Source organism: Lissotriton helveticus, chromosome 5_1, assembly GCF_964261635.1.
Source record: "Lissotriton helveticus chromosome 5_1, aLisHel1.1, whole genome shotgun sequence".
Taxonomy (NCBI): Eukaryota; Metazoa; Chordata; class Amphibia; order Caudata; family Salamandridae; genus Lissotriton; species Lissotriton helveticus.
Window position 1 is genome coordinate 1,074,052,916 of NC_136065.1, and position 21,688 is coordinate 1,074,074,603.

Genomic DNA, 21,688 nt, shown 5'->3' on the forward strand with positions numbered 1-21,688 from the left:
AAGTAAATGTTGGTGTGCTTGTCCCTTGATAAAGCCAATAGGCCCACTTTTTATATTTTGGTGTTGTGACCCTTTGACGAAGTCAGTAACTCTGCCTGACTGTGGCCAGGCCCTGTAACCAACTGCAGGCCATGCTCCGCAGGGAGAATGGTGCTTGCAGAAGGTTGGGCACAGTGACTGGCTGCAAGCCAGGCCCTGCGGCAACCCCTCACTGCACACGCAAATGGACATTTTGCTTTCATTAAAAATACCATGGAAATTCACTGAAAAAAAGGTTAAAGGGACGTTATAGTTAGGTGAAAATGTCAGTTAAAACATAATATTTGAAACAATGAAAACGACTGAAACTCACCAGTTAAAATGATCTCAAGTAACTATCACCCATGCTCTAAGGTAACTATAACACACCCTCACCATGGGCTGCTTAGTGTCTCACATATTACATCACCCATGACATGTCCTATTACATCATTAAAAGCATAACTATAACATCTAAACTGACATAATTGATGACAACACTGTGCATGGCGGGGGTGCGAGCTATAGTTACTTTAGGGCGTGAGTTATATTTACTTTTTAACAGACATTTTCACCTAACTATAGCATCCCTTTAACCTTTGTTTTTTCAGACAGAATTACACCAAATTTGAAAGAAAATGAGCTCCTGGTCCAGATCTTTGGCCCCTTGGTCTTTGTTATTTGGTACAAATTGGTTCAGTAGTTTTCGAGATATTTAAAGAAAAACAAATCTGTATGTTTAGAAGCGTGAATACTTTGCGACTATTTTGCAATGAATCATAAATGCGCGCACCGATAGGAATGCTGTAATTGACTGACCACAACCTGAGCAGAAAGTTGTGGCTGCTATTTTATGTAACACGACATGGTCCCAAGGGTTCTAATTATTTGTTTAAAGTAAAAGAAGGGATCAAGTAGAGGTAACCTGAACTCATGGCTGGAATATAGGAGTGTTTAAGGGACCCCTTCTGAGAAAAAAATGCAGAAAAATGTATTTTCCATGTGGGATATTCTCTACTGTGTGGCGATGCTCAGAGTGGCCCCCATGTATGTTGCGATAAACTTGCGAATATAGCTGAAATTGTTTAAAAATATATATTCTCAGACACTAATGCACTCACTCACACTCTCTTACACCCACTCAAAGACCCACTCAGAGGCTCATTCCCCCACTTACAGACCCACTCAGACACTCATGCACCCAGTCACAGAACCACTCAGAGACTCATGCACACGCTGACAGATCCACTCAGAGACTCATGCATCTACTCACTCAGAGACTCACATGCCCAATCACAGACCACTCAAAGAATCATGCACCCACTTAGAGACTTATGCACCCACTCACACACACACTCAGACTCATGCACTCACTCTTAGACCCACTCAGACACTCACACACCCACTCAGAGATCCTGTGAGGTACTCATGCACCCAGTCACTCACCCACTCAGACACTGATGTATGCACTCACAGATCCATGCAGAGACTCATATACCCACTCATAGACCTATTCAGAGAGTCACACATTTAATCACAGACCCACTCAGAGACCCATGCACCCACTCAGAGACACACTGAGACATTCACACAACCAGTCACAGACCTACTAGACACTGAAGAATGCACTCACAAATCCGCTCTGAGACTCATAAACCCACGCACACACCTACTCAGAGACCCACACACCCACTCACAGATTCACTCTGAGACTCATACTGAGACCCACTCAGACACTCATGCTCCCTCCCACAGATACACTCAGAGATGCATGCACCCACTCACAGACCCACTCAGAGGCTCATTCACCCACTCACAGACCCACTCAAAAACTCATGCAACCACTAAAAGACCCACTCAGACACTCATGCACCCACTCACAGACCCACTGAGATACTCACACACCCATTCAGAGCCTCATGCACCCACTCACAGACCCACTCAGTCATGCATCCACTCACACACTCACTCCGAGACTCATATCCCCACTCACATACCCACTTAGAGACTCATATACCCTCTCACACACCCATTCAGAGACTCTCATACCCCCTCAGAGTCCCACTCAGGGACTCAGATACCCAGTAACACACCCACTCAGAGACTCATGCATCCACCCACACACCCACTCAGAGACTCATGCACCCACTCACAGACCCATACAGAGATCCATGCACTCACTCAGAGACCAAGTGAGACACGCACATCCACCCACACACACACTCAGAGACTCACACACCCACTCACATACCTACTTAGAGACTCATATACCCTCTCACACACCCATTCAGAGACTCCTGTAGCCACTCAGAGTCCCACTCAGGGACTCAAACACCCAGTAGCACACCCAATCTGAAAGTCACATGCCCATGCACAGACCCACTCAGAGACTCATGGACCTACTCACAGACCCACTCAGAGACTCATGCCCCATCATAGATCCACTTAGAGACCCATGCACTCATTCAGAGACCCAATGATATTCTCATGCATCTACTCACATGCTCACTCAGAGACTTACACACTCACTCACATACCCACTTAGAGACTCACATACCCTCTCACACACCCATTCAGAGACTCACATACCCACTCAGAGTCCCATTCAATCAATCAATCAATCAATCAGGGTACTTGTAAAGCGCGCTACATACCCGTGAGGGTCTCAAGGCGCTGAGGGGTGGGGGGCTGGGGGGCGGGTGCCGCTACTGCTCGAAGAGCCAGGTCTTGAGGAGTCTTCTGAAGGCGAGTAGGTCTTGGGTCTGTCGTAGGTGAGTTGGGAGGGTGTTCCAGGTTTTGGCGGCGAGGTAAGAGAAGGATCTGCTGCCGGGGGTCGTACATTGGATGCGGGGGACCTCTGCGAGGGCGAGGCTGGCGGAGCGGAGCTGGCGGGTGGGGGTGTAGAAGCTGAGTCTGCTGTTCAGGTAGGCTGGTCCGGCATTGTGGAGTGCTTTGTGTGCGTGGGTGAAGAGCTTGAAGGTGATCCTCTTGTTGATGGGGAGCCAGTGCAGATCTCTCAGGAGGGGGGTGATGTGGCTGCGGCGGGGGCGCGGGGGCGTTGACAATCAGTCGGGCGGAGGCGTTTTGGATGCGTTGTAGCCGTCGTTGGTGTTTGGCTGGGATTCCCGCGTAGAGTGCGTGGCCATAGTCCAGTCTGCTGCTGACGAGGGCCTGAGTCACCGTTCTTGTTTTGGTCGGGATCCACTTGTAGATCCTGCAGAGCAAGCGTAGGGTGTTGTAGCAGGAGGAGGAGATGGCGTTGACTTGCTTGGACATGGAGAGAGAGGAGTCGAGGATGAATCCTAGGTTGCGTGCGTGGTCAGTTGGTGTCGGTTCTGTCCCTAGAGTGGTCAGCCACCAGGAGTCGTCCCAGGCTGAGGGGGTGGGTCCGAGGATGAGGACCTCCGTCTTGTCCGAGTTCAGTTTCAGACGGCTGCTCCTCATCCAGTCGGCGATGGCCTTCATGCCCTCGTGAATGTTGGTTTTGGCGGTGTGGGGGTCCTTGGTGAGGGAGAGGATGAGCTGGGTGTCGTCGGCGTAGGAGATAATGTTGAGGTTGTGGTGGCGGGCCACTTGTGCGAGGGGGGCCATGTAGATGTTGAACAGCGTCGGGCTGAGGGATGAGCCCTGGGGGACGCCGCAGATGATGTCGGTGGCTTCTGACCGGAAAGGTGGGAGGCGGACGCTCTGGGTTCTGCCGGAGAGGAAGGACATGGTCCAGTCAAGGGCCTTCTCTTGGATTCCGGTGTCTTGGAGGCGTGTCTTTAGGGTGTGGTGGCAGATTGTGTCAAATGCGGCTGACAGGTCCAGGAGAATGAGGGCTGATGTTTCGCCGTTGTCTAGTTGGCGTCTGATGTCATCTGTAGAAGGGTGAAAGTGCCTTCAAGGGAATTTGTTTAAAGAAACTTAAATTATTTAAACCAAATTAGGGGGACGAGTTAATGATCCCTGTGTTAATTCAATATTTCTGAAAAATAGACTCACATAACAACATAACGCAATTCAACACTACACTTACATTAAACATAACCACAAACAAGGTGTATAGACAAAAGTTTTTATCAGACAAAAATTCAATCAATATACACTGTAAAAAGGGTCTGTAGGTCTATAAATGATATGTAGATATACAACACAACAGAACCTAAAAAACACCTATCCAAAAGAGTACAATAAATGATACAAAAGGAAAAGGTGTAGGTCGACGTTTCGGTCTCTTTAGAGGATGCTTAATGAGACCATCTTCAGGACTGGGGTCAATTAAAAAACTGTATAATGGCAGACTGTACCCTGCAACAGAAATGTTTACAGTTACACACAGATCGTAAATCAGTTGCTCCTATCTATAACACCTTGAACACTAGACACATCATGTTATTCACACATACACACACAAAACATTATTCACATAACACATAATGATGACGTCTTCACAAAAACAAATCTAATTTATCAGCAGAGTGAATCCTCATAATTTTTCATGGTTGTAATGGCCACATAGATCTACGCTAGAGGTATACGTCCTCTCTGTGGTGACAACACAAAATTAATTCGAGCTAAGCGTCACTATTTACATGTTATAAGTACATTAATAACCTAAAACTTATAGACAACTGTCAAAAATCGCTCCAATCATTTAAAAACCATAATACATTGTCTCAGAATACATCTAATAAAGTAAACGTTTCAGGGAACCAACACAGAAGGTTTACCTTAATTGGAATCAGGGTGATTGTAGTTTATTCAAACGGACAGCGTCCACAATGTAAAGGATTTCAGAGTCCTAAACGTGAATATATCAAAATGTTTAGGCAAAAGAACTCAGAGTATCGAGGGGGTTTATTATAGTGTTGTAAATGACTCACTTTAATAGACTAACGCATCTACACCACTTGAAGGGTTGTGCACGTAAATAGTTCGTGATCCGACATCAAAAGATGGCCGGATGGACAGCACACGTCTTTCGAAATGCTTGGGTTTATTTACCGTGTGGCAGATCTAGAAAAATATTCAATTTAGTATAGGCTGGCTGAATTAAGTCTAAGATACAAATTACCATAACTCGATAACGACATTACCTCAGAGTGCTGATAGGTAGCGAAGCACCCGTCTACCGATGCACACAAATCTCCGTTTTAGGCGGGCATCCAATTTAATTACTTCTAGTATTTTCAGAAAGGAAGAAGACAACATTATCATTTCTAAACTCTGGTCTGTTAAGCAGAACTAAGCGGTTTTGTACTATTCTACAAACAGGCTTACCCAATATAAGCCACAATCCTCACTCGTATATGGTGCTGAAACTGCGGGCAAAAAGCAAAACAAAACTAGTGTTAAAGTTTTATCGCACAGACATTCTTGCACAAAGACAAGAGGGCCACCGCTAGCACTCGCGCTTACCGTGATTATTTAAACGCAGATCAGCAAAGACGTCCTCTGGGGGTCACAGAAACAGCACAATTAATCGTGCCTTCTCATTTTATATCCACCTCGTTTGGAGATCAAAATAGGACTGGCAATAGACGCCATGTTTAAGTGGTCACGGTGGAAGAAAATTTAAAACGACCGCATTTTTTAACAAAATAGAGCGTACTGAAAGCTATTTACAGCGCATGTATAGAGTAGGTATTGGTTCTCTGAAACATTCACAATATGCCACAATTATATTCACATGTTACACAGTACTGGGTAATTTAACAAATGACACCCACAAGGTTACTCTATTAAGCAGGCTGTACACAAATTCCAGCGCTAGCACATTACGTAGCTGTACAGAGATCTAAAAACTAACCAGTCTTTGAACATTAATGATCATGTGACAGTGTACATGAAACAGATCTCGAATTAGATGCTGCAGGCACGCATTTAATACACTTAAAAGGTATAGATAGACAGCAACATTCAGTGCGACATGTTATATAGCCATATGACGGTTTAAAGATAGTATATTTCATGTGTAAAAGCTAACAGTTAGTCAGTAACACTTGAGAAAGCTTATGTAACACACGCTAATGCATGCCTAATTTGGTTTAAATAATTTAAGTTTCTTTAAACAAATCCCCTTGAAGGCACTTTCACCCTTCTACTATAATCACCCAAGCCCTCAAGGGTAGTCTGGGTTGCTCACTGTTTGTAACTTTGATGTCATCTGTGGCGGCGATGAGGGCTGTCTCAGTGCTGTGGTTTCGTCTGAATCTGGATTGGGACGGGTCCAGGATGTTGTTGTCTTCGAGGTGGCGAGTCAGTTGAATGTTGACGATTTTCTCGATGACCTTTGCCGGGAACGGGAGCAGGGAGATGGGTCGGAAGTGCTAGAGGTCCTTGAGGTCCGCCATGGGTTTTTTGAGGAGGGCGTTGATTTCGGCGTGCTTCCAGGTTTCCGGAAATATCGCTTTTTCGAAGGAGATGTTGATGACCTTCCGTAGTTGTGGTGCGATGGCCGCGCCTGCTTTGTTGAATACGTGGTGTGGGCATGGGTCTGATGGAGATCCTGAGTGGATGGAGTTCATGATCTTGCGTGTCTCGTCGTCGTTGGTGTTGGCCCAGGAGGTCAGGCGGTTAGCGCTGTTGGTGATCGCGGGGGGGGTGGAGTCGTGCATCGTTGGAGCGGTTGTGGAGTTGAAGCTGTCGTGGATGTCAGCAATCTTGCGGTGGAAGAAGATGGCCAGTGAGTCGCACAGTTCTTGTGAGGGCGGGATGTCATTGGCGCTGGCGTCGGGATTGGAGAGTTCTTTCACGATGCGGAAGAGCTCTTTGCTGTTGTGTGCGTTGTTATCCAGGCGGTCTTTGAAGGAGGATCTCTTGGCTAGTCTGATGAGGTGGTGATGTCTGCGGGTGGCGTCCTTGTGGGCTGCGTGGTTTTCTGGCGTTTGTTTGTGGAGCCATTTCTTCTTCAGCTTACGGCAGGCGCGTTTGGAGGTCAGGAGCTCGTCGGTGAACCAGGTGGCTCTCCTGCTGGCGTGGCTGTGGGATGGTCTCTTGAGTGGGGCGAGGGTGTTGGCGCCGTCGCCGATCCACTGTCTGAGGTTGCGGGCTGCGGCATCAGGGCAGGTGGGGTTGATAGGTGGGTTCTGGGCGAGGGTGGTGGTCAGCTGGTCTTCGGTGACTTTGTTCCAGCAGCGGCGCGGCAGCTGTTGGGTGCGATGGTGTGTGGTTGGTTTTTTGAAGGTGAAGTGGATGCAGCGGTGGTCGGTCCAGTGGGGTTTGAGGTGTGGTCGAAGGTGATGTGGGTGCTTGTGGAGAAGACGGCATCCAGCGTGTGGCCTGCGGCGTGGGTGGGTGCAGTGATGAGTTGTCTGAGTCCGAGGTTGGCGAGGTTTTCTATCAGATTGCCGGAGGTGGCATTGTTGTTGTTCTCGAGGCGGAAATTCAGGTCCCCGAGGAGGATTTAGTCCATGGAGGCGAGTGCGTAGGTGCTGGCGAGGTCAATGATGGAGTTGCTGAACTGAGCCCGGGGTTCGGGGGGTCTGTAGATGAGTGTTCCTCTGAGGGTGGTGTTGGGGTCGGTGTGGATCCGGAAGTGCAGGTGTTCGGCGGTGTTGAGGGTGTCGTCTGCGTGGGTGGTGACCTTGAGGGTGGACTTGTAGACGATGGCTATTCCTCCTCCGATTCCATTGGCGCGGTCCCTGCGGGTGATCTTGTAGCCGTCCGGGATGGCTATGGCGATGTCGGGTGCTGAGGAGTCGTTCCACCAGGTCTCGGTGAGGAAGGCCACGTCTGGGGCGAAGGTGTCGAGCAGGTCCCAGAGCTCGACGGCGTGTTTGCGTGCGGAGCGGGTGTTGTGCAGAAAGCAGTGGAGGTGGTTGGGTTCAGTTCTAGGAGGTTTGGTGGGTTTGTCGCAGGTGAAGCTGCAGGTGCGGCAGGAGAAGGGTTCGTGGGTCCGCTTCGGGGTGGCCTGGAAGCAGGTGTTGTGTCGGCCGGCTTTGAGTGCGTGGAGGGAGTCAGCGTCGTATCTGAGTCTGATGTCGTGGCGAGCGTGGGGTCCAGGGGTTCTGGCGCTGGGCGTGGTCCAGGCGCGGACTGGCACAGATGGGCTTGCCTTAGGCGTGCCTTCGGAGCGCTAGTGGCGAGGCTGCTCAGCAGCCTTCATTATGAATGGGGCGAGGGAGGGAGGATCAGCTGGGTGGGGGAGCGGGAGCGAATTAGGCGTGGGGGCGGGGCCGCAGGGGGGGCAGCGGCGGGAGCGGGAAGCCCAGAAAAATGGTGGGAAAGAAGGCAAAAACACAGAGGCAGCAAGGGAGACGCTGAAACGGTGGGGGAGTGACCTAGCCTGTTAACAGGGTCGAGGGTCGCTCCCTTAGTGCGCAGCGGCCTCCATTATGAAGGGGGCAAGGGAGGGAGGATCAGCTGGGAGGGGGAGCGGGAGCGAATCAGGCGTGGGGGTGAGCCGCAGGGGAGGCAGCGACGGGAGCGGGAAGCCCGGAAAAACGGCGGGAAAAAAAGGCGGAAACACAGAGGCAGCAAGGGGGATGCTGATGCAGTGGGGGAGCAACCTGGCCTGTGAACAGGGTCGAGGGTCACTCCCTTAGTGCGCAGCGGCCTCCATTATGAAGGGGGCAAGGGAGGGAGGCCAGGTGGGAGGGGGAGCGGGAGCGAATCAGGCGCGGGGGGCGGGGCCGCAGGGGAGGCAGCGGCGGGAGCGGGAAGACCGGAAAAACGGCGGGAAAGAAGGCGGAAACACAGAGGCAGCAAGGGGGATGCTGACGAGGTGGGGGAGCGACCTGCCCACTTAGAGACTCACATACCCTCTCACACCCTGCTTCAGAGACTCACATACCCACTCAGAGTCCCCCTCAGGAAGTCACACACCCAGTAACACACCCACTCAGAGACTCATGCACATACTCACAAACCAACTCAGAGACTCATGTGCCCACTCACAGACCCACTCAGAGACTTACACACCCCTACAATGAGCCACTCATATACTCACGCTCCTAACCACAAATGCAATCAGAGACTCATGCTCCCACTCACAGATCCATTCAGTGACTCATGCAACCACTCACAAACCCACTCAGAGACTCATTCATCCACTCAAAAATGCATACACCCAAACACTGACCCACTCAAACCCTCATACACCCACTCACAGACCCACTGAGATACTCACAAACCCACTCACACACCCACTCAGAGCCTCATGCACCAACACACAGACCCACTCAGACACTCATGCATCCACTCACACACTCACTCAGACTTACCCACCCTCACATACCCACTTAGAGACTTGCATACCCTCTCACATACCCATTTAGAGACTCATATATCCACTAAGAGTCCCACTCAGGGACTCATGCACCCAGTAACACACCCACTCAGACTTGGCACCCACTCACAGACCCACTTGGAGCCTCACACACCCTCTCACAGACCCACTCTGAGACTCATGTCCCATTCATAGATCTACTCAGAAACCCGTGCACTCACTCAGAGACCGAGTGAGGCACTCATGCACTCAGTTACAGAGCCACTCAGACACTGATGCATGCACTCACAGACATACTCAGAGACTTATGCACCACTCACAGACTCAGTTAGAAACCCGTGCAACCACTCTCACACCCACTCTATGACCCATTCAGTCACGCACCCAGTCACAGACCTATTCAGAGACACATTCACCCACTGAGAGAAACAATGAAACCCTCACACAGCCACTCAATCAGCCACTCAAAGACTCTTTCACTCACTCAGACCCACTCAGAGACTCATACACCCATTCACACCCTCAGAGACTCATGTGCTGACTCAGAGTCCCACTCAGAGACTCATGCACCAACTCACACACCCACTCAGAGACTTATGTATTCACTCAGACCCACTCAGACACTCACACACCCACTCACAGACCCACTCAGACACTCACACTCCCAGTCACAGACCCTCTCAGACACTCATGCACTCACTCACAGACCTACTCAGACACCCACACACCCACTCACTCACCCACTCAGAGACTCATGTATCTACTTACAGACCCATTCAGACCCTCATGCACCCACTCACATACTCACTCAGACACTTATGCTGCCAGTCACTGATCCACCTCGAGACTCATGCACCCACTCACAGACCCACTCAAATACTCACATACCCATTCAGACACTCATGCAGACACTTACATACCCACTCAGATGCTCATACTCCCAGTCACAGATCCACTCAGAGACTCATGCACTCACTCATAGACCCTCTTAGATACTCACACACTTTAGTGTAGTTCCTATATTCCCAATAGGCTCTGCTCAATGGAATAATATATCCTATAGATTTGACGTAGGACTGAGGTCGACTAGGTCTCTATCGAATAGATTAAACGTAATTGTGTGTGTGCCAGCTAACTCAGAGGTCACTAGAAACTTTCTCAAATTCACAAGAAGGGATTAGTTTCTGACAACCGCATAAACATGACAACTTTGTTTCCCAAAAATAGGAAATATATCTCTAGAGTCGCGGAAACAATAGTATTTCACTCAGTCAATCATGCATGCTTCGTTTCAACAGAGGTGCAGAGAAATAGAGAGACGGGCGTTTTCAATAAAAGGATTCATTGAATAGTCTTCTTTATCATGCCAAAGAAATGAACTGCTACAATCGTTATGCAGACTGCATAGTATAATGCGTACAGCGAGAATAGTATTATAAAATAATACTGTAAGAGCATTGTATGGTTTCTAAGCCATATAAAAATACATACATAAATAACAATGACTAAAAGTACTCAACTGCTGCTTCTAAAATATGCCTACCCCAATGTACCTAACCTAAGTTTAGTATGCGGGAAGAAGTAAGTATTGTGTAGCATAGGTTTAGTTTTCTTTGCTAAGAATCTATCCAAAATTTCTCGTAGGTTCTAATCAGCTCCATACCTTTAGTTAGAATGAAGGAGGTCTGGTATCTCTGTCTCGGGACTCGATTTCCCAACACCCCGCAAGGGGAACTTGGAAACACTGGAGCTGGATTCTCAGCAAGAGAAAGGACAGCTTCTCGATCAGTGCGTCAGATGGAGGGTCGGCTTCCTTCGGCAATTGCTGTAGCGAGCTGCGTCGGGCAAGTAGATAGTCGAACTGCTCCGAACCACCATCGTGTCTTGCTAGAGCAAGTGAAGGCATATTTGTACCTTGAAGGTGTCTAGTTTTATGTAAAGTCAGGCATGATAACGTCAGGAAAAGAACCCCTAGGGAATAGTAGTTCTTTGAAAAGTACATGAGTTCTAGGACACATCAATATTCAAGCCAGGGGAAGTTCCCTAACTGCTTAAGCCGATTTTCCTAGAAATTATTGTGACGTTTAGTATGGGTGGAAGTAGCCATGCCTGTATTTGGTCTGCATGGGCTATGTCTAAATAAGGGAATGATTTCTATGCCTATACTAGGGCAATGTGAATTATATCTATATAAGGGCATTAATCTGGACAATTCACTCGGAGCCTAAAATGCCACACAACACCCACTCCACTTTATTATGTACGACATCACGAAGTTCTAAACATATTAAAACATATCTAAACATGATGTGTTATGTAACCCACCCAAAATACATAAAAATGCATTGGTACTGGTTGTTACACGAAAGGAGCATATGTGCTGTACGGGAAACAACCTTTACAACGCAACTTTTACAACGAACTACCATTACAACGAAAGTTTTACAACGCAAAAACTTTTACAACGCATACCATTACAACGCAGGATTTTACAACGCAAGTACCTTTACAACGCATACCATTACAACGTAAGTATTGGTAAGTATATAAATATTTTAAAAATATTATATGTTTGGGTTTTTTGGAAAAGGGGTATTTTTAGGGTTCAGGGTCAGTTTTCAGTTTTTGGGTAAAGGGGTATTTTTAGGGTTCAGGGTCAGTTTTCAGTTTTTGGGTAAAGGGGTATTTTTAGGGTTCAGGGTCAGTTTTCAGTTTTTGGGTAAAGGGGTATTTTTAGGGTTCAGGGTCAGTTTTCAGTTTTTGAGTAAAGGGGTATTTTTATGGTTCAGGGTCAGTTTTCAGTTTTTGGGTAAAGGGGTATTTTTAGGGTTCAGGGTCAGTTTTCAGTTTTTGGGTAAAGGGGTATTTTTAGGGTTCAGGGTCAGTTTTCAGTTTTTGGGTAAAGGGGTATTTTTAGGGTTCAGGGTCAGTTTTCAGTTTTTGGGTAAAGGGGTATTTTTAGGGTTCAGGGTCAGTTTTCAGTTTTTGGGTAAATGGGTATTTTTAGGGTTCAAGGTCAGTTTTGGGTTTTTGGGCAAAGGGGTATTTTTAGGGTTCAGGGTCAGTTTTGGGTTTTTGGGCAAAGGGGTATTTTTAGGGTTCAGGGACAGTTTTGGGTTTTTGGGGTACAGGGTTAATTTGTAAAAATAAATTAAAATTATATTTAAATTAAATTAATTAAATAAAATTAAATACAATTTATTTCTATTTTAATAATTTAAAATAATTTATATTAAAAAAAATATTATATACTTACCAATATTTACGTTGTAATGGTATGCGTTGTAAAGGTACTTGCGTTGTAAAATCCTGCGTTGTAATGGTATGCGTTGTAAAAGTTTTTGCGTTGTAAAAAATTCGTTGTAATGGTAGTCGTTGTAAAAGTATGCGTTGTAACGTCATACATCCGTGCTGTACGCATTTAAAAGCAATGTTTCATTCAAAGCATATATATGACATTTGAAAATGCTATCCGAATGAATCACGAAAATACATTTATGAAATGGCTCTTAAATACAGAAGAAAAAAGTCAAGACCATTCCATGGCAGAATATATAAATTGCTTTAGTGTGGACAAGGTCAAATATTGTCTCTGGACGTTTTCAAAGAATTCTTGTTCTCTAAGAATAGTTCTACTTTAAGCAGATTACTTTGTGCCAAAAAATGAATTTGGAAAAACAAAAGCTTGATCATAGAAAAAAAGAGTTCCAAAGTTAGGACTTTGTTTTGAAAAACGAAGGTCTAATTCAGAGTCTCTCAGAACATCGTGAGCCAACTTCAAAAGTCAGTGTTATTGTTTGGAGAAAACATCAAATCTTCTAAGTCTGTAAGGAATTCGTCTACTATTGTAGGTGAAAGTTGGACTACCTCGTTAAGCAGATTAACCGCACATAGATGCGAAGCATCGACGTCAGCGTCAGCCGCATTAGCAATGTTCGAAGTAGCTGCTACCTGTGTGTCTGTTGCTCCACGTATCTCACCGTCTGCATTGTGCATCTGTGAGATATCAACGAATGCCATCATCAGGATTGGTACAACACAGTGCATGAGCCATTACTGGCCCAAGCAAAGTATCTACTTCCGTTGGCAGGACTGATGGGAGTGTCAGACAGATGTCTAGCATGCATTCTTCTCCACATAGCAGGCATCGTAGAACAGGTAAGATGCAATCTTGCCAGATTGGTTGAAACTATAGGAACCACGTGGTATTCAAATCTCTTAAACGAGCCAAGCCCAGTATTTGTATATTGCGCTCACGACACTTCATTGCCAGGAGGTATTCTCCAAGGTGATCTCGGTGTCGCTGGTGATTTGACTTGCCATATCGGAGCAGAAGGAACAAAAATAGTATCCCTGGAACGAGTCCCAAAATGAGAGGAAGGCCGCGAAACACTGAGTGCATAAAGTTTGGAAAAATGCCTAGGACTGCTTCAAAGGGTGCTAACAGTCCCACAAAAACTGTCTTAAATACATGTACAATACCACTGGATTCAGACATGTTTAAGATGTGACCTAACATTTCTGAGAAATGTATTGGGCAGTTTGTGGATAAAAGGGCATATATCTCTGCAGAAGTCCTTGCAACTTGCAGATCATACGTCTCTTTGGACAAGGTCAGTGGCACAGTTTTTAGTAAAAGAATGGCTTTCATTCTGCTTAAAGTATCAATTCGTATAGAAGAGATGTTCAGTGAAGGCCATATCGGCGACTCCCCGTCTGTCTTGGTTTTAGGAAACAATACTTGCATACAACAAGTGACCCTGGCTGACACACTCACGATATAGGGTATTCCTGGCAACATGCCACAGCAACTATGATCATTCAACATAATATAACTTCCATTAGAAAGCTACCTAAAAATTGGATCTATCACTGCAGCTGGAGAACCTTGCAGGTGGCAGGATAAGTTGTTTGAGGAACCATTGCAGGCCATGTGTAAATTAATACCCTGACATAAAAGTGTATCGCTCAGTGTGTTTTCGCAATTTTTACCACTAAGAAACACTTCTTTTCCCCCAATCCACGAGAAATGCACATGCGCGGGCGGCCGCGCATGCGCATTGGTTATCAAGACGGCGGCGTGAACGAGCGGAGGGAGCCCCGGGACGCTGTGGATAAGGTAAGTGCCTTTTATTTATTTTTATTTGCCCATTTACTAAAATTAGGTATGTAGGGGAGGGGGGCATGCGGCGCGTAGTGGGGCTACGCAAAGTGCGTAGGTGGGCGTAGTTTCTTGCCCACTTTGCATAGCTTCGCGTAGCCCCACTACGCATACTACGCCCAGGGTTAATTGTAACATGACCAAGTCCTGTTTAATTATGTCTATGGTAGAGGATAATATGCTGTCCAAAGAATATATTCTGGATGACAGAGTTGTTAACCCATTGTCAACTACAGAGAGTGATTTCTCTAAATTAATACGATCAATTTCTCGTATTCGTTCTGCAATTTGTGCTTGGGATGTTTTCCATGCTTCATTATACATGGCATGGATACCGGCGTATATAAAACGTTTATGACGCGGTTTCACAGGTCCTTGTAAGAAGTCCCTTAAATCAACGCCATCTTTAAGTAAAGATAAGTGTTGTTTTACTTCCTTTAGTGTGGATTTTTGTAGCCACTCAAGGCACAGTTTTCCCACACTGTATGATGTTACTATCCCTGGATGTTGTCTCTGGACATATCTTGGATCTGGCCTAGCGAATGTGAACCCTTGTGTCTTATTCAGGAATCTAGCTTGACAGTTGTTTGTGTCTGTGGGCCAGATTAACCATTTTTTCCAATCAGGATCTGTTCTGTTGTTAAGTAAAATAGTATTTATGTCGACCACCCCCTCTGAAGTGTTTTCACTATCAGGTGTAGGTGTAGGCATGGACGGTTTGTTTAAATATTTTATCTGAGCTAAGCCAAGACAAGATGTCTGTTGAACCGTGTCATTTAAAAACATTATTTGCTCTGGGATGATGCAGGCTCCAAATAAAGCTTCTAATCCCTGCACCTGCCAGTCTTTTGTGCCCCAAACAGTTTTTGTCTCAATGTTGTCTTTCCAAAAGTCAAAACCTAATATAGACAGCTAAGCATAAAAGGCTGCAGAGTAAATTTGCTTTGTATTTGTCAACATACTTTTCATTCCTGTCCTATTAACATTTTTAAAGTAAAATGATTCTGTATTTGAAACATTATACCCTGAAAAGTATGGAAATTTGCCATAAAATGTTTTTGAGCTACCTTTGGTGGCGTTGGACAATGTTCCCATTGGTTATATTTCAGTACATTTCTAGGGTTTGCAGATTTATGCAAGAAATGATGACCATAGTGATTATAACAATACATTTGTTTGTAATCTGATGAACCTTCCAATTATTCATGTTTTGTCAATTTTGCAGACATTTCTAAATCTGACATCATATTATTAGCAGTCTCAAAGTCCCAATCATCAGAAAAGGTACTAGATGATACAATGTCCCTCAAGGAAACCTTGAATTGGTGTGGAATCTTCAACAGCTCTGCAGGACCAAGGATGTCATAATCAGTTCTGTCCCAAGCTATGCCATCTGGTATAGGAACGGCTGTGATGTTCACTGATGACAAGTCTCTTTGTTCATGATGGGATGATTTGTGTGGTTTGAGGAGTAAGTTGATGTTCTTACTTGCTGTGTCCTTTTTAGCATACCTTCCATTTATCAACATTCCCAAAGTAAAAACAAGAGTCAACCAAAGTAGAAGAAAAAGTACACCCAACACAATCCAAAGTTCAATCCAAGGTGAAACCAGATAAGTCTTTTCCAGTTGATGAAAACGTTCTGTTGCTTGTTCTTTAAAAGTTCTTTTATTTGGCATTGTTTAAGGTTCACTGGGATCCTCAGAAAACATATCAAAGTTAATGAAATAGCCAGAGGCAGTTCTGTCAATTGTAGGGATTGCTTCAGGGTTCGTTGAAATCGCTGGAACCACTTGATCACTTGTTACATTTGTATAGTCAGATGCTATTTCATTGTAGACAGGTGTTTCATGACGAACTGTTATTTGGGTCTCAAGAGGTACAAGTTCCATGGCTTTGTTGCATAGTCCTTCATTTCGCACTGCAGATTCTTCAAAGGTGACGAGTCTCTCAGTTTGAACCTCTTGGATAGTAGCCAGATTCTGGCGTCTGCTACATCTTTGGAGTCCACTTGGCCTACTACTTATGATCGGCCACATGATGTGGTTTTACCATGTCGATGGACACAAACCTGTTCTCCTTTCTTCCAGCAAGGGGCGGCAGTAGTACTGTTCTTGATCCGTGATTGCTAGGACAGGTACTGGTTGTCTGTAAGAAGGCCCAAATTCCTTCTTGTCCGCGATCTTTTCTCTGACTAGATCCCCAATCTTTGGAATCCAGGCAGGCCTTGCTGGGACGGGTGGTTCCCCTTCAGTGGTCGTTGGCATCTGCATTGTGTTGCTTTGACTTTTCCTTGTTTCATTTAAGTCCTGCAAAACAGCCAAATGGTCTTTGATATCAAAGGGTTTTTGTTCTACCACTGAAGTGTGACGATCAAGGTCCCGGACAATCATTCTAGTTCCAAAAAGGATTTCATATGGAGTGATTCCCCCTAGAGAACTTCTTGGCAGATTGTTAAGACTACGTTGGACACTTATTAGATTTTTGACCCACCCGTCACCCGAGCCTAATACCCTAGCTGTTATAGATTGCTTAATGTCCCAGTTTTTTTCTCTCCACAACCGAATTTCCCTCAGGATGGAATGGACTAGAATACCGCAATGCAACGCCCAAATTAGCCATGGCCTCCTTGTAAGCTAGAGAGCTAAATGCAGGACCCTGGTCAGAATGTATCGTGCCAATTGCGTATGCGCTGATAAAGACTCGCAAATCTTTTTTAACAGTTCGAGCGTCAGCCGAGCGCTGAGACCACATCCAAATGAACCTTGAGCACGAATCCACCGCGACCATGATATATTTATAGTTACCATCCCTCTGTAAGGGACCGTAGTGATCCACGTAAACACAAGCTAATGGTTTATCTGAAATTAACAGGGGCGTCTGCGCAGGACGTTTGACTGTAGAGACTTTCATCATTTGGCAGATTTCACATTTCAAAACATAGTTTCTGGTTTGTTTCCTCATGCTCGGCCACCAGTATCTCTATTTTAATAATGATACTGTAGCGGAAACACCTGCGTGTGCAGAGGCGAGCCCTTCATGTGCTGCTAAGATTAGTCCTAATCTATGTTCCATGTTTGGAATTACTCTATCCCCCACTCCAGGGATTCGGGCAAACGGAACATTATTTGCATCAGTGATGTATGAGTATTTGAGTGGAAAGCCTTTCAGTAATGTTTTACCACTGTCTTTGCTTGAAGAATTGACAGCTAGCATTATTTCGCTGTCTATTTTCATTTTTGAACAAGTGATTTCAGCTACGGAAGCCGTTTGCACAGCTGCCTTCGCGGTTTCATCAGCCAATGAATTTCCTGCAACGTGAATGCTATCACGTTGATGACTCCGTGTATGGATCAAGTGAGCCTTTTGTAGTTCTTGTCGTAACTGAACTACTTGTTCCCAAAGCAACTTATGCTTGAATGTGCCACCTTTTGCATCTTTGAAACTGTTTTGAATCCAGTTCTGCAAGTATTCATTATAAGATTGAACGCAATGATAGGAATCGCACACTATGAGTGTGGGGAATTTGCGATCAGTGTTTTCAAGCACCATCTTGAATGCTTGTGGTTCTGCTCGCTGAGCTGTGGAATCTCCTAGAGATTGTGTTTTAGTAACCATAGGTCGGAATTTGCCATCTCGCCAGTGACCTTTAACGATCGCGCACGCACCACTATAAGCTTGTTTACCCACAATTGCGGGTTGTGCTGATCCATCTGTATAAATTATACATTCATACTGTTCTAGAGGCAGAATCTCAGTAGGCAGAGGACATTCTTGTTAGTATTGTAGAAATTCTTGTGTTTTCAAATAAGGGTCAAAAACGTACTCAACGTCTGTTGCAGCAAGAGAATTAACCCATTGTATCCATCTCGGATGTAAAGCCTTTGCATTTGGAATGCTCGCTTTTGTCACTGCCTCTAAAGCAGGTACAGGTGTAACAACCATTATGCGCCTACCCTGTGCGAGGGCTCTCTCTTTTGCTACTGCAGTTTGAACGGCTCTCAGAATTTTTTCTGTTGAAGTGAATTTCATTTCTGCTTGTGTGTACAAGTGTGATTTATAAGCTATTGGTACTTTTTCTCCTTCATTAAAGGTTAGGTACGTGAATCCGCATCTTCCTGGAATGATTCGGATCACTAAGTTGCGATCACATATTTACGCGTGTTTGTAAATGTTTTGTTTCTAACATGTCTGTTTGCACTAAACACAAAATTTTTGTGTGTTTTTGAGTACAATTAACTGTTTTGAAATCAGGTTTGATTAGTTCTTCCGAAAATTAGGAAACCTAGAATTGACTGCAAGTTTTTCAGCGTTTTTGGAGGTTGGAGCAGCGCACATTTTTCTAGAAAGTTTGCTGCAAGGCTTTTGCCTTCATTTGATAACTCATATCCTAGAAACAGGACATTGAGGTGGGCAATTCTTGATTTCTTAAAATTGAATTTTTACCCTTCAGAGGCGAAGCCAAGTATTATGGTGTTCACCCTGTTCAAATGCCTATCCAAGTCATCGTCTGTTAGATAGATGTCATCGACATATGATAATGCCTCATCATCATTGGTTTGTAGTAACTCTGTTACTCTGGCTGAAAATAACCCGGGACTATTCTTGAATCCCTGAGGGAGACAACATAATTGATGCTGTGTCCCCATAATTGAGAACGCGGTCAAATATCTGCTTTCCGGTGCAATATTTTGACAGAAGAAACCGTTAGAAATATCTAATGTGGTTTTATAGTTTTTTACGCACAATGCTATTCATTATTACTGCACTGTGTATGCATTTTGTACTGCAAAAGTTTTGCAACAAGTGTTTAGATGTCTGTAATCCAATGCTGGACAATATGTATTGTCTGGTTTGGAGACAGGAAACAAAGGATTGTTCATTGACGAGGTGCATGTTTTAATCACCCCTTGGTATTCAAGTTGATATAAGATCTCCCTGACCTGTTTTTTAGCTTCTTGCTTAACTGTCTACTGCCTTTGTGCAGTTGGTTGATTTTTAGCTGGATTTTATGGTGAGGAGAATCCTCACCCCATCCTAAATGATTTTTATATAATGCAGGAGCCTGGGCTACTGGCCATTTCCTGGCACAAGTATATTTTAAATTAATTAGAATATGGTTGGAGAAAGCTGGCATAATGATGTTTTCTGGTATTACCGCCATAGACGGAACAACATGGGGCCGATTCCGATTTGGGAAAAACCGCTCCGAATAGCCGTTCGGAGCGTTTTTCCCGTACGAATCGTACCCTGCAATGTCCCCTGTACGTACGACGAAGTACGATTCGTACCAGGAGCCGTACGACTCTAATCTCCGTACGATTCTCCCTCAGGACCCTCTGTACGCGACATCTGTACGGTTCGCGGCTGGTTTTTACGACCCAGCAAGTACGATACGTGTCGGGTACGCACCGTACAACCCTTTTTCTACGGGAGCTGAAAATAGCTGTAAAAGCAGAGTTCGCGCCGAAACAGGTACGGAACGCCCCCCCCCCGGGTATGATGCGTACCCCCCATTATCACAGGGGTACGTACCGTACCCCTGCGATCATGGTGTGTACGAGCCGTACCCCATGTACGATGGGTGTACGAGCCGTACCCCATGTACGATGGGTGTACGAGCCGTACCCCATGTACGATGGGTGTACGAGCCGTACCCCATGTACGATGGGTGTACGGCTCGTATGGGTGTACTCGATGGGTGTACGAGCCGTTCCCCATGTACGATGGGTGTACCCATCGTACATGGGGTACGGCTCATACACCCATCGTACATGGGGTACGGCTAGTACACCCATCATACATGGGGTACGGCTCATACACCCATCGTACATGGGGTACGGCTAGTACACCCATCATACATGGGGTACGGCTCGTACACCTATCGTACATGGGGTACGGCTTGTACACCCTGGGGTACGGCTCGTACACCCATCATACATGGGGTACGGCTCGTATACCCTGGGGTATGGCTCGTACACCCATCGTACATGGGGTACGGCTCGTACACCCTGGGATACGGCTCGTACACCCATCGTACATGGGGTACGGCTCGTACACCCTATGATCCTGCGATCATGGGGGTATGGCCTTGTAAATGCAGTTATATGTTTAGACTGCTTCCTCTGCATTGTTCTTGTTTGTTTGAGGGAAAGGACAAATTACATTAGAGTTTTTCGCCTATTGATCCTTTTACCCCTTGTTTTTAACTCACACATCTTTTGATTTTTGCAGTGCACTCGATCCCATCTTTATCATTTGTTCATGGGTACCTTAGCGATTGATGGTGCGACTCAATTGAGTAAGGGCGATGGATGGGTCTCATTGATCAAGAGACATACCACCCCATTTTTGGATGACCAAATGAGAACACTTGATCTACATACCTATTTGATGGGAATCCAACACATCTCTGTACGGGTCTTACCAACAATCTCAGTAGGTCCTTCGACAGGTTTGTCCTGGCACACATTCTGATATAGAGACTTATGTAGCTCTATTAGCGCCTAACTCACTTATGTAGGAGTTTTGCAGCAGCTCGGAGTACTTGAAGCTCCGTTATAGACCCCCGGTTCTTTTGTTGTTAGGATTACAGTTAGGGGGATATGAACTGGGCAGGTCTTTAAATTTACCTCAGACCCTTCTTCAATTGTTTGTGTTGTACGGCTCATACACCCATCGTACATGGGGTACGGCTAGTACACCCATCATACATGGGGTATGGCTCGTACACCCATCGTACATGGGGTACGGCTAGTACACCCATCATACATGGGGTACGGCTCGTACACCTATCGTACATGGGGTACGGCTTGTACACCCTGGGGTACGGCTCGTACACCCATCATACATGGGGTACGGCTCGTACACCCTGGGGTATGGCTCGTACACCCATCGTACATGGGGTACTGCTCGTACACCCTGGGATACGGCTCGTACACCCATCGTACATGGGGTACGGCTCGTACACCCTATGATCCTGCGATCATGGGGGTATGGACCGTACAGTGTGTATGTGTTTGTGTGCTTTTCCATACGACTCGCCCTTACCTGACGTGGACCTTACGAATCGCGTCCTCATACCCCAGTCCGGATCGTACTCGTCGGGTTGTACGGCATGTGTACAAGTCGTACGGCATGTGTACGAGTCGTACGGTTCACGGTTTCAGCCTTGCAATACGTACGGATCGCGACGATTCGGATTCACGGAATACTTATCGTACTACGCGACTCGGACGGACGGGTACGATTCGTACGGAGAGGGATCCGGATACAAATCGTACGGACGTTTTTTTCCC